The 12,281-nt window shown below is 35.7% G+C and overlaps 1 protein-coding gene across 2 annotated transcripts in view; it reads left to right on the forward strand.

The window, feature by feature from the left end:
- FNBP1L (formin binding protein 1 like) overlaps positions 1 to 12,281 on the forward strand; it is a 52,835-nt gene that overhangs the window by 13,598 nt on the left and 26,956 nt on the right. The window lies entirely within an intron of this gene.

A 12,281-nucleotide genomic window follows, 5' to 3' on the forward strand; every position in this document is an offset into this window, starting at 1 on the left:
ACTAGTGCAAGGCACATCTCATGTCAGTTGAATCATGCTTTTATATATGAAATCTAGTTTGAAAACTGAATTTTTAACAATTACAGTAAAACCAGGTCCAGTAGAACTTTGGGAACTGAAATATATATATATATTAAATATAAGCTTTCATTTTACAGTTTAGGAAATGCCTAGAATTAACCTATGTCCCATGACATTAATATCAAGGTTATATTCATTTAAGTGATTTGGGCTCAAGTGTAATTCTCATACAGAGGGGAAGGTCAAATTGTAAGCAGTGATTATTCTCTTCTGTATTTCTCTCCTTACAGAAGTCTTTCTAGACTGTACAAGGTTTTTTTCAATTCACAGAAGAATGAAGTTGCATCAGAGTTAAGAAACAGAAGAAATCTAGCATTCTGAAAAACTGCATTGAGAATGTAATTGCTGAAGTGCTGTTTCAGGGTACTGCTGAGAAGTTAGGATAATATATTATCAACTCTTACCTTATCCAGTTTTGCTGCCTTTGAGTTTACTAATCTGCTTTGTAACTGGGTAGTGGATATACTTAATCTTGATGTAGAATACTTCATGTATTTCAGTTTATCAGTTAAAGCAGTTATACTTTTTAATGATATGAAAACAAATGTTGTTTTCACAATTAGCCTTGAGGGATTTTTTTTAATGCAACTTGTGCATTCCGCTCCCATAAAAGAGAAATAATTTTGCATATTCTTATAAAGCGTTTTGGGACATGTGGGAAATTAATCTTCCTTGTGACTGTTTTGTGATATGGTATGTGATACCATAAGAAGAACACTCAAAATTTAATCAAATATATTTTGAATGTTTTAAACATTTAGTATTTCTCTGAGGCTGATGGGTACAATAGTATCAAATAGTTTCCTTCCAGATAATTCTCTTTGGAAAAAAAGTAGTTGACTGGTGAGTTTCTTTAATTTTCCATGTGTGCTAGAGATGCACTGAATTCAGAATGCTGTTGCAGATTAATTAATTACATTTAATTTTAGTTTCGTTAATTTTCTTTCTAAAAAATATGGATGGTTTTACACAGTGATATGTAATGACATCAAAACTAAAAAAAGAAATACCTGAGGAAAAATCACTTGGTATAATTTTTTCTACCACAAAATCCTGGTGGTTTTTTGATTACAAGTTGGCATGCTTTAATCACTGATTTTTAAATGTTTTTGCTAAGATATTACATGTTAAAGCTCCCCAGATATGAAACATCAATTTTCAGTGGTTTTTTAAATCAAACTAATAATGTTAAAAACAAAGTTGAAACTCCCATGTGCAATTAGATGGTTTCAGTTTTATAAGCAATGTAATAAAAGATATAATAGTTTTTTGCAGTATGAAAGAAATGGGTTTGGATTTTCTCATTATGTCATGTTTTATTCAATATTTGAGGCTGTTTGTCAGAATTTCTTTAGTGTTTCTTTGACAGTTCCTAGACCATCGCTTATTTACAGAGATTTATCCTGCTGTTGGCCTCTCCTCCCAGCTTTGTGTCACCAGCAGACATGCTGAGGAGTCATCTGCCCCTTCATGCAGCTCATTGATAAATAAATATAATTGAAAATACTGGGCCCAGTTTTGAACCTCGAGGTCCAGTCACAGATAAAGTACTGAGATTTGGTGCTTGTTCATCTATATTGTTCAGATCTCCACTGGATTTTAGTGTGAATACTCTTCTATTTTTATCAGTTTAGTCAGGAAGGAAATGCTTCTGCTGAAGTACCTTTTAATTTCTACATTGACTATTCATTTGACTCTCAAAAAGCAATTCCCTCTCAAACAAGAAATTGGTGTGGTCTGGTGTCACTATGGCCAGTGTGACCCTGTGGTTCATTTTTATTTCTGTCCTGAATGAGTGCTGAATTGCTTCAGAAGTATGGACACTGATTATGCTATAAATTTGCTGGCTTTCAGTATGGAGCTCCTGAAGTGATGCAGAATGTATTTATGGACTCCACTGTCCTTTTAATATGCTGGATTACAGAAACAGTATGAAAAATGGGCTGTTAAAGAGTTAGGGCTTGTTATGTGTTTTGTAAAGAATGAGGAACCAGCTATGGCAGTTCAAAAGTGTGGGTTTTCTTCTCAGAACACTGAAGTTTGTTCTCAGCTTTTGTGTATGCAACTTCACAAATATGCTGTAATAGGGTTATTTTACCTTTTTAAAATTGTAACTTTTCTAATGGAAGTGCACTTACGGTTAAATTACATCACTCTTCTTGTTTTCTTTGTAATTTAAGGAAAAATACCATGTTAAACAAGGGGAACAGTATGTGTTTTTGTACCGTTTGATTTATCAGAGGAAGTACATTTCTACTAGAAATAAAGGTTTTATGAATAATGTTATTCCTACAATACAGATTATGATTCTGAAGGCTGTGGTGAAATATAGGAGGACTTGACTTTGTATTTCTAGGCTCATATCTTAAAAACTCTGAGAGAAACTGATACATGGCACAATTGTGTTACATTTTAGTGTTATCTGAATCACAAAATCTTGAAAAATTCCACTGGTTTGAAGGTGCCAGTAATAACATCTGGTTTTAGTTTAAATTCTTTATTCAGTTATGTTAATGTTACTATGAATTTTGTCTCAAAAACAATGAGTATAGTAGATTCCATTGCAAATAAAGGATGTGGGGGGTGGTGGTGATTTTAATTTTGTCTTGGATTTTTGGATTTGGGTGTTGTTTCGTTGCTTCTGGGGTTTGTGTGTGTTTTTGGTTTGTTTTCTGTCAGGATATTTATCTGTGTTTGAAATAAGGTTCCAAAGAGTAGAGGAGGGCTCTAATTTACTGCCATGTTAATTTCTTCTTAAGTGTATGGATCTGGTTTTGTAATCAAGTTTGAAAAGTATTTATTGTTGTTAGCAGGATACTTGTGAAGGGAACAAGATGTGGCCACTACAGTCTTTCTCTTGATCACTGAAGTGTATTTACAGGTGACACTGGAAAGGGAAGTTCACTTTTCGGTAGGTCTTGTTACAGAAAAGTCTTCTTGTTCATTAGGTTGACAAAACAAACAGCATATGGTAAATCAGTCAACAGCCTTCCAGTTCTGTAACTATTCACGTAACTGGTCCCGTGATCTCTGGTTTTCTGAAGAACTGAACAGTGTCTGCTCCCTTGTAGTGGGGAGTGTGCTCAGAACAGTCCCTGGTGATTAACTCTGTTAGTATTTGTAGCCCTTCCTACACCATAAAAGGCTAATGATTTAATTCAATAAAATTGAAGGGCTGATCAAAATCCCTATGTTTAGGTATCTTACTCTGAGTGGTTTAGAAGAGCAAATATTTGTTTACAAGCTATGAAGTTATAGTTTTGTCATTTGAATATCTATAGCAGCAAATGTAAGGTTTATGCCTTTGTCTTAAGTGTGTGTGATGGGAGCTGGTAGTAGCACTAGGGAAATGCCTTCTCATATTCCAGCTGCATTCACTATAGCTTCTGTATGTAGGAGGAATGAGTAGTTGAGACAGTTTTGTCAGAGCGATGCTGAATGAGGAGTTTTATCTGGGTCTCTGTGCTTGGAGCTGAAAGATTCATGTTGCAAGAAGAACCACTACATATTACTCCTGTACCAAGTTGTTGTAGGTTTACTGGGTATTGAAATTACAACTATTGTGAGAAATTAACTTAAAGTTAAGAGCAGGATATGTTTGTTATATTCTTGTGCTGTAAGTTTTATTTTATGAGTTCATTGTTCGCTCCAGTTTCTGTGTAGAAATAGTGTAGTGAAATGTGGTTTTTAGGGAGCTGTTGACAAGAGTTTAAGATTTTAAATAATGTGCACCTTCATTAAATATATATGAGGAAAGTTATAAGGAATATACCATATAGCTATACCTTGCTTTCTGTGTTAAAATGAAGTTCTACTGGTGATCCTCAGTGTCTGGATTCTGTATAGGTATTTTTACACTGTATTTGCCCTAATTGTCAGAATCATAAACAGTATGATTCAACCCATAGGTTCTTTTCTTTCTCACTATTCTATTAAGACAAAGCCTAAAGATGCATCTTTTAAGTATGAAACACACTAAATTCACTTGTCTATGTGGGATTTCTCTATCATATATGTTAAACAGTTTCTAACTTTTAAGTCAGTTGAAAATGGTATCCTACAGTCTACTTAATAGCTGAGCAGATAAATACAGGGAAGTGATATTTGGACTAGAGGGAAGTTGCCATTCTCCCTTCTTTTTCACCTCCCCCATCTGGCAGAAAATACTTCCTTGTTTTAAATTTGTATCAGGCATCTTGGCTTTTTGATGAGTTCAGAGCTGTGACCCTTTTTATAGTTTTAAACTGTAGCAAAGTCTATAGAATAGCCTCTAACTAATATGCAAACTAAGTTATTTTGAATGTCACATTTCAATTCAGTAAAACTCACTAAGGAGTGCAGTGTAAGCTGGGTCTCATAGTATTGCAGCTGGACATGTTCTAATAGAGTTGGTACAGAGTTTTGTGTGCACATGCAGATCTTGTTTTCTGAATTTGTGATGTAGGGCAACTCAGTGTTCTGTAATATTCCAAGTGCAAACCTTCTATCTTTCCCCTAATGCCTTGCTTTGTAACATCAAGACTACTCCCTTATTGTCTTGATTGCACTGTTCACTCCCTTAATGTATGGAGAGGGGAAAAACAGTGCAGACTCTGCTTGTTAGATGCTATGCCAGACTGGCCAGAGCAGGAATTTAACCCTTCACTGAAGAAGTTGTCAGGAGGTGAGATCCCTTTCTTGTTTGTACAAGTTTTGAAAAAAACAGATCCTCCAGAATGCAAAAACAGATTAAGTCACATGTGCAAGAACTGGGGAGTGTCACAGTTGCTGGCTCAGTCAGTCTCCCGTGGATGCATTTTTAATAATATTATGGAAGTATCTGTAGTTGGTGAGGAGGCATTTAAAAGTTTTGAAAGGTTTCAGTAGTTTCATCAAGGGTTCTTTAGTCATGCACTAAAACATTCACCTTGTACATAGAGTGTCAAGTCATGTAATAATGTTTTGTAACTGAAGAACTAAATGATTGTTTACACAGTTTTTCAAAAAGAAAAGTCTTGCATCAGTGTTTTCCAAGACGGATAATTTGTTCTTGCAGACTTTCTGTAGGCTACCATTAATCATGCAGTAAATGTGCTGGTTTTGCACAGAGCTCCTGCTTCACATGAAGCCTCACATGGCTGTTGGTCATACAGCAAATTCAGTATTCTGCTACTTCATTGATTTATAGCCTTACTGCTATATAATCTGTTATTGTAGTGTTACTGGAAAGATGGGATTTTCTCCAGATATTTCTTATAATGAGCAACAGCATCTCTAAGCATTGTACAAACAGTAGTAGCATTTTTTTGCTGTGATGCATGATATCGCACTTACTTCATTTAGGGTTAAACTTAGTCTTCCTGTCTCCTATTTCAAGTGACATAGCTAGGACTAAAATGTACTTAGGCTTCAGTCTGTTTATTAACAACCTTCAGCCATTCCCAGAAGACTCAGGAAGTGCCTGTTTTCTGGCTTGGCTATGGTGAAAATAAGATTTCTTGGTGTTTAAGGGAATGGACATAATTATATCCTTTGTATATACAAGGCAAGTGTAATACTGCCCCTGTGTTAAGATGGCAACTATTTTAATCCAATAATGCTTGAAAATACATGGTTTGTGATCTGCTATTGTCTTGAATAGAGATGTTTGAAAATGGTCTATTTTAAGTTAGTGTGGGAATTAAGTGTAAAATAGAACGTGTTTCAGAATTAAGCTTTGGTTCGAATGCAGATAAAACGCAAGTATTCTAACAATCTCTATTAAGAACATAGGTGAAAAAAAATCTGGCTAAGTTTCTTTTAAAAAAAATCTTCCCAGTTAAAAGTTGAATGAAATTAAGGGGATGATTGAAAGCTAAGTGAGTGGGTTCTGATCCAGTTTACAAAGTAGGATTTCCTGATCTATATTTTATGTATGCTTGTATTCTAGTGATACTTCATATGAGAGTGTGTGTGTGTGTGTTTGTATTTTTCTCAAGTGGTGGTGGTAAGGGAGTCCTTACTGACTGCTTGGGACACATATTTACCTCCTTCCTAGCTTGTAGTAAAGATGTTACAGCAGATAGCCACAGTGGAGAGCCTGTTCCTTGCCAGCACAATGTGAAGAGGCTATGATGGGTAGCAGAGAGGAAGGAGGCCTGGAAATGTGTTCTACCAACACAGTGTGTAGCAGCCAGAACTTCCTGGGGAGGAAGATGTGATGTGTTTAGGGAATGGCTCTCCCTGCAGTGTGTGGCAGGCTGTGGGACTACAGAGCGGGGTCATCGGAGTGAGGAAAAGAGCACACCTGTAGGTACTGCACAGAAGTGACAATGTCCTTACTTCAGTTTGCATCATGATGCAGTGAGGCACACCTGCTGTTCTAGTTCTTATGAATGTGTCCATCTGTTAAGAATCTGAAGAATTCTGGAGATTATTCATTAACAGGGCAAATAGGAGTGAGATACCCTCTGTGGCAGCGTGTTCCTTTCCTCCCTTGTCTTAATGGTACTGTTCCTTGTCTCAGTTGTAAACTTTTTCAATCAGTTTGCTCTGCTGGTAGGAAACTTGCTGGTAAAATCTAATGATTAGTCCAACTCTGATCCATTCAGTGGCATAGGCAAAGTGGGATGCACAGCTGTAATCTCTAATGTTTTTCAGCCGATCTGTTAATCTCTAGAAGCAGAACTTGATTATTTTGTAATTATGGCTGCTCATTTCAGAAGCAGTCTAAAATGTTTCCACACATTTTATGTCTGTGGCAGATTCCTGCTCTTTCCTGGAAACTAAATGTGTCACACCTGTGAAGTTGTTAGGTCTCCAGACATCCCCTCTTGCCAGACCTGACTTTCATCTAGAGTTTCCAGAGCAGTTCCTTTGCTGCTGGTCTGGGGACATCTTTGTGGAGAAAAACAGTCTTTGTCTTTCTCTGAGTTCCTCAATTGCTGCTCTCCTTTTTTAGCTTTGCTTTAGAAAGCTGACTTGCTGTATGCATTATCTTACAGCATGGCTGCATCTCCAGTGGTTCAGTACTTTTTTGAGCTTTTTGCATACTTTATCATGCAAATATTTCTCTAATAATAGAAATTGACTTTTTAAAATTAAAGTTGGCAGTGATACTGCTTTTCAAAAATATATGCTAAAGCTTAACAGCCAAGTAGATTTTTCATACTGTCTTGATACTATGAGTTTGTTAATTATTATTCAGAGCAAAGTAGTTTTTTGTCCAGCTAAAAGTGTTTTTAAAATTCTTGTTGTTTTCCTTTTGCATATTAAGCACTCTGCATTTTTAGCAGAGTTTCTCTTTTAAACATTTTCAAGCTACAACATAGTGTGCTGTTAATACCAGTGTCTGAAGTTTTACAAGCAAAGTAGCTCCATGTCCTGAAGGTCAACCAACAAACTGTTTTCTGAAATGCCTGTACAATCTATAGTGAACTTCTTTTTTAATATGAAATTAAAATGTGAAGTACTGTTCATGTATATGAATGTGTAAATTTTTTTCCATCTTAATCTGAGGGCCTCTGCTTTATTTCCAGTGTCACTGTGGCTTTTGATGTTGCTGCCTTAAACCTCTAATTGATATCAATCTTTTAGTCTATAAACTACTTAGCCTTTAAGTTTGCTCACAGCACATTTTTTCTTTCTCAACTGTAATACCTAGATTGTTTTCAGAGAGGAATGAGGTACAATTTGCAGATTAGTCTGGAGCTACAATCCAGAACTTGTAGAAAGCAGAAAAGCAAAACACTTTCTTTTTTGTTCTTGATATAGAAACAGCTCTTTGTTAGTTTTCAGACGTGAAGCTAACAGGGTGTTTTGAAAAGATAAAGTACTGTTTAGCTGGAAGCAGCTTTTGTCTGCCTGGTTAGAAGAAGCACATTTCAGTTGCAAGGAAAAAAGAAAGACTAGACCAAATTGATAATTATGAAAACAAACAGGCAGGAATACAGAGGAATGATAATCAGTTCAGACAGTAAAATAAAAGAGCTATTATCTAAAGATAGAAAAGGAAGCAGGAATGCATAAAGATAGAGACAAAAGTAGAAAGCCAAAACAGACAGTGAAGATGTATCCACGAAGAGAAACTGAAATGTATTGTCAGAAGTAGATTAGTGTGATGTGCTCTAATTAAAATACAATTTTCTAATTAACTTGTCCTGAAGACAAATAGGGAAAGCTATTGTATATTATACTGGTAAGTTCTTATTAATATACTCATTGATGATTATGGTTCCCATAACTTTTAAAGTAGCACATCAGGTAGTTCTTTGTACAAACACTGCAAGATATTTATTTTGTTTTGTTTCATTTTTTGAAATAAAGAAATTTACTCAGAGGTACCTCCAAGTAAAACAGTGAATAATTTGAAGGCCTTCATCATTATCTAAAAATAAAAAAATAAAACCCAAGCTGCATAATGTTTCATAATTTGGCTATTTTATAAGAGTTTTATAAAATCTCAATCTGTTAAATAGTCACTTAATAATGTTTTGTAACTTAAAATATTTAACTTCTTGAATAGAATTGGGTGCTGTGAAGCAGTTGTTTTTTTCTTCTGCAGTGCTGCTTATGCAGGCAAAAGAAGACATTATGCAGAATTTAACCTACAATGTAAATTTATCCATAATTCAGGTTCATTTGATAAAGCCTCATGGGCATAAATTGAGTAAAGAAGAAGTGCTTAAATGGGTATTAAGTTTCCTAATCACCCACATTTTCTCACTTGGCTTTCTGTGGACTTCTAATTTTGTGGTTAAGTAAGTCATGGCTTTTCATAAGGTGATAATAAAATACAATATTTATATCCACAAATGCACTGGGACTTTTCTGATGCCAAATGTTCTGATTTTTTTTTTTTTCTCCTGAACCAAGACCTGGTTGCTGCTTTTCCATGCTCTGAACTCTGTCCTCATCCATATTTCTTTATACCAACCTGCATAAGGGTTAAGAATTTAGAGAGCAAAAGACAGGATTGAGTTTTTAATCTCCCACTCACTGACTTGGAAGTTTAGACTGGCTGTGCAGCCTGGAAAACAAAGAATTGGGAAGAAATCTCATATTGAGCCAGTGTTTCAGAAGTGCAAATAAGATCACTTGGGTAACTGCAGACTAAAATTGTGGTTGGATAAAAGTATGGAGGTAATGATGAACAGTTGAGTCAATAGAGAATAAAATGATGGTGGAATAATTAATGCAAAGTATCCTCATTTCAAATAAAATGTTTTATTAAGTAGATATTGCAGATGTAATTAATTGAGATAGGTTTCTGAAATTGTAAGTCAATGTACTTCAATGTTTAATGTGATTCTTAAAACTTTCAGCTCTGTTGTCTGGAGGTCGGTGAAATGGGAGACTAATTTGAAAGCAATTCAATGTTAATGCAGTTAGCTAGTTTACATACTGTAAAGGAATAAATTAGTGAAACAGAAGGATTTTTTTACAGAATGATACCACAATCTTAGTTTTAAATGCAAGTAGAATTGCTTTCTGAAGTTCATGAAAGCTGGGAACATTAACCCTGTAAAAATCTCAATCTTGTTGAATACCTTTTATTTGAAACTCCCACACTAGTCCAGTGTCTGGACTGGTAGCTTTGGGAAGACTAAACGTCCAGTATTTATGCTGTAGCATGTTCATCCCTCTGAAGAGATCTCCCATGTTTTTCTTTTTATTGGTTCTTAAGGCTTGTTTGGAGAAAAAACAAATGTCAGTAAGAGGAGGGGAGCAAATCTCAAGTTGAACCCAGGAGAGTTTGTTTTGTCTTGGGTGCAGGTTTGAGTCAGGTTTGCTCTTGGCTTTGATACTTCAGCTGCTATTTTTGTAAAGCTTCCTGGCATCTGCAAACACATGATAAGTTTAGAGCTGCAAACCTGGAGCGTTTATAACATTGATGTGTGGTTCCAGTAAATAATCTGGAAGTAAAATTTAGGTAGGTGACATTTGTTTTGGAATAGTCTGTTTTGACCTACTACAAACTTCTTGTCAAGTGTCAGATTTGTTTGTTTATAATGGAGAGGCTTTGGACTATATTCCACTTTTGAGTGGGCAGTTTCCACGTAGGGCCACCATCCATTAGCTGACCTTAATCACTTTAATAATAGTCAGCTGCAGTTTTAATGAAATTTTTTGCAAAAATTTACTGCTCAGCTGTGAAGGGGTGTGGGCAGTTACTAGACAAACAGCAATAGATATGTGCTTGGAAATATTGTTGAAAACATCCTTCATTATCAAGGCCAAGATAGCCAGATGTTGTAGGATGTGAATTTTTTTTTTAAATAACATTTTGCTGATCTCTAGTTAATGCAGTTTTCATATTTCTTATAAAGGAGGTAGCCAAAATGCTACAATGATGTATTTATTTTTAAAATACAGACCTAAATTTTATTGAAACTGTATGGTCTATTTTCTTGTTTGTACAGCATTGCCATTTTTTTATCCACTGTAGACGTCACTTGTAGCTCAGTGTATTAGTTTGATTTCCTTTGTAGCAGTCTGGAAGATTTGCTGTTTGTGTTCAAAATGGAAGCTTTTTCCTTTCTCGAGGCCCAGAGCTCAAATGTGAGCTTCTGGAGAGGGATTGAAAGTAAATAAGTAAATTTGTGACTCCTCTCTGGAAGCCCTTCTGAAAAGGCCAGGCTGTTTTGCTTATTTGCTGATGTTGCCTTTATCTTTTGCTCATTTATCTCAGTGGCTTTACAGACCAGTGTAAGGTTATTCTTATGGCCTCAGACTTTCATTCACTGGTTTATTGTTTATAGAATATTTGAAAAATTGTGAAGCTTTTGGGATAATCCGACAAAGCTGTCTTTGCACAGAACATACTGTTTCTAGAATCATGTGAAGAAGAGGAATTGAGGGGGAGAAAGTTTTTGTTATATGATCAGTGATTAAATCCTTGTAGTAAAAGCATGATATCTTGTCAAATGCAATTTTCATATTAACAGCAGACCTTGAAGGAAGTCTGAGCAGTGGGGTCCTTTTTTGTTTCAACAAAATATTTGGAAAGCCACTGTCTCTGGTTGCATGTTTGGAAACATAAGTAATGTGGTGTTCCCTAATGCTAATGAAACCTTAGCAGCAAATGAGAGCTTTGTGGTCTAAAGAGCTTAAGTAGGACAGCAAAGGCTTTGTTCTGCTGTGTGCTGAAGGAAGTCAGTTCTTTTTAATGGTATTAGGTATTGACTTCATGCCAGAAGCATCTTTTACAAACTACTTTTGGATGCTAGGTTAATTTTGTAAGAGTAATTACACAAGTGAGTGAAGTGTAAAAAAGAAAGGCTTTTTGACGTATTTTTGCGCATATTTGCAAATGTGGTTTGATGCCACAGCCTGGTCGTTGTCTGCCTATTCCCATACTCAAACCATGCATGTGCAGCTTCTCTAAAAGCAGTAGCAGAAATGTCACTTTATTTGACATAAGCTATTTTGAGTGGAAATGTCCACTTGGTGCAACTGCATGTATCAGAATAATGCAAGATACCAGCTGTGGTTTCCCAAATACATTGAAATCTTGTCTTGAGTTCCTCTCCCATCTCTTGGCTGGTTCTGTGGTGAAACATCAGGGAAAGTGCTTGTGATTTTGGGGAGAGAGTGGTGCAGAGGCTGGTGGTAGAACAGGATGGATACTTTTGGTGGCAGTACTTGCATGCCACTGGACTGAAGTGTTCAAGGCACTAATGGCTGTGGTTGTAAGTCTGTGCTGTAGGATACTGGGACCTGCAAGGCAGCATTTGAGAGCAACCTTAATCTTGTTATTTTTATTTTTGTGGTTATATAGCTGTGTTCACCTGGTATCACTTCAAGTGAATATGTGTTCCCTGAGTCTTGCAGCATTTTAGGCATTTTTTGATTTGGCTGTAGATCATCCTATTGCCTGTTGAAATTGAACTTAAGTTGCTAATGCTAGAAGTCTGCATCATTCATTAGGTTCAGGCAAGCCACTGAGTCTGCAAGAGATAGCCTCTGATAAACAGCCTTCAGAGCTTTTTTAGTGCAAGCTGATTAAACTTTGAACTTAATTGCTTCCTTAGCTTTTTTCTTTTTTATTTTTTAAGTTTACTGTGAAGTGTATTTGGATTTAGTCTTTACAGGATGCAAACTTTGATGTTTCAGTTGCTTGCCATTTTTAATTACTAAATAACTGCTAATTTTAAATGCTATTGTAAGCTGAAAATCCTTGATTTTTTTCACTGTAGTGGATTATTGTAACGTAAAATGCAAGTATGTGTTAGACTATAAAT

This window comes from Serinus canaria, chromosome 8, assembly GCF_022539315.1.
Source record: "Serinus canaria isolate serCan28SL12 chromosome 8, serCan2020, whole genome shotgun sequence".
Lineage (NCBI taxonomy): Eukaryota > Metazoa > Chordata > Aves > Passeriformes > Fringillidae > Serinus > Serinus canaria.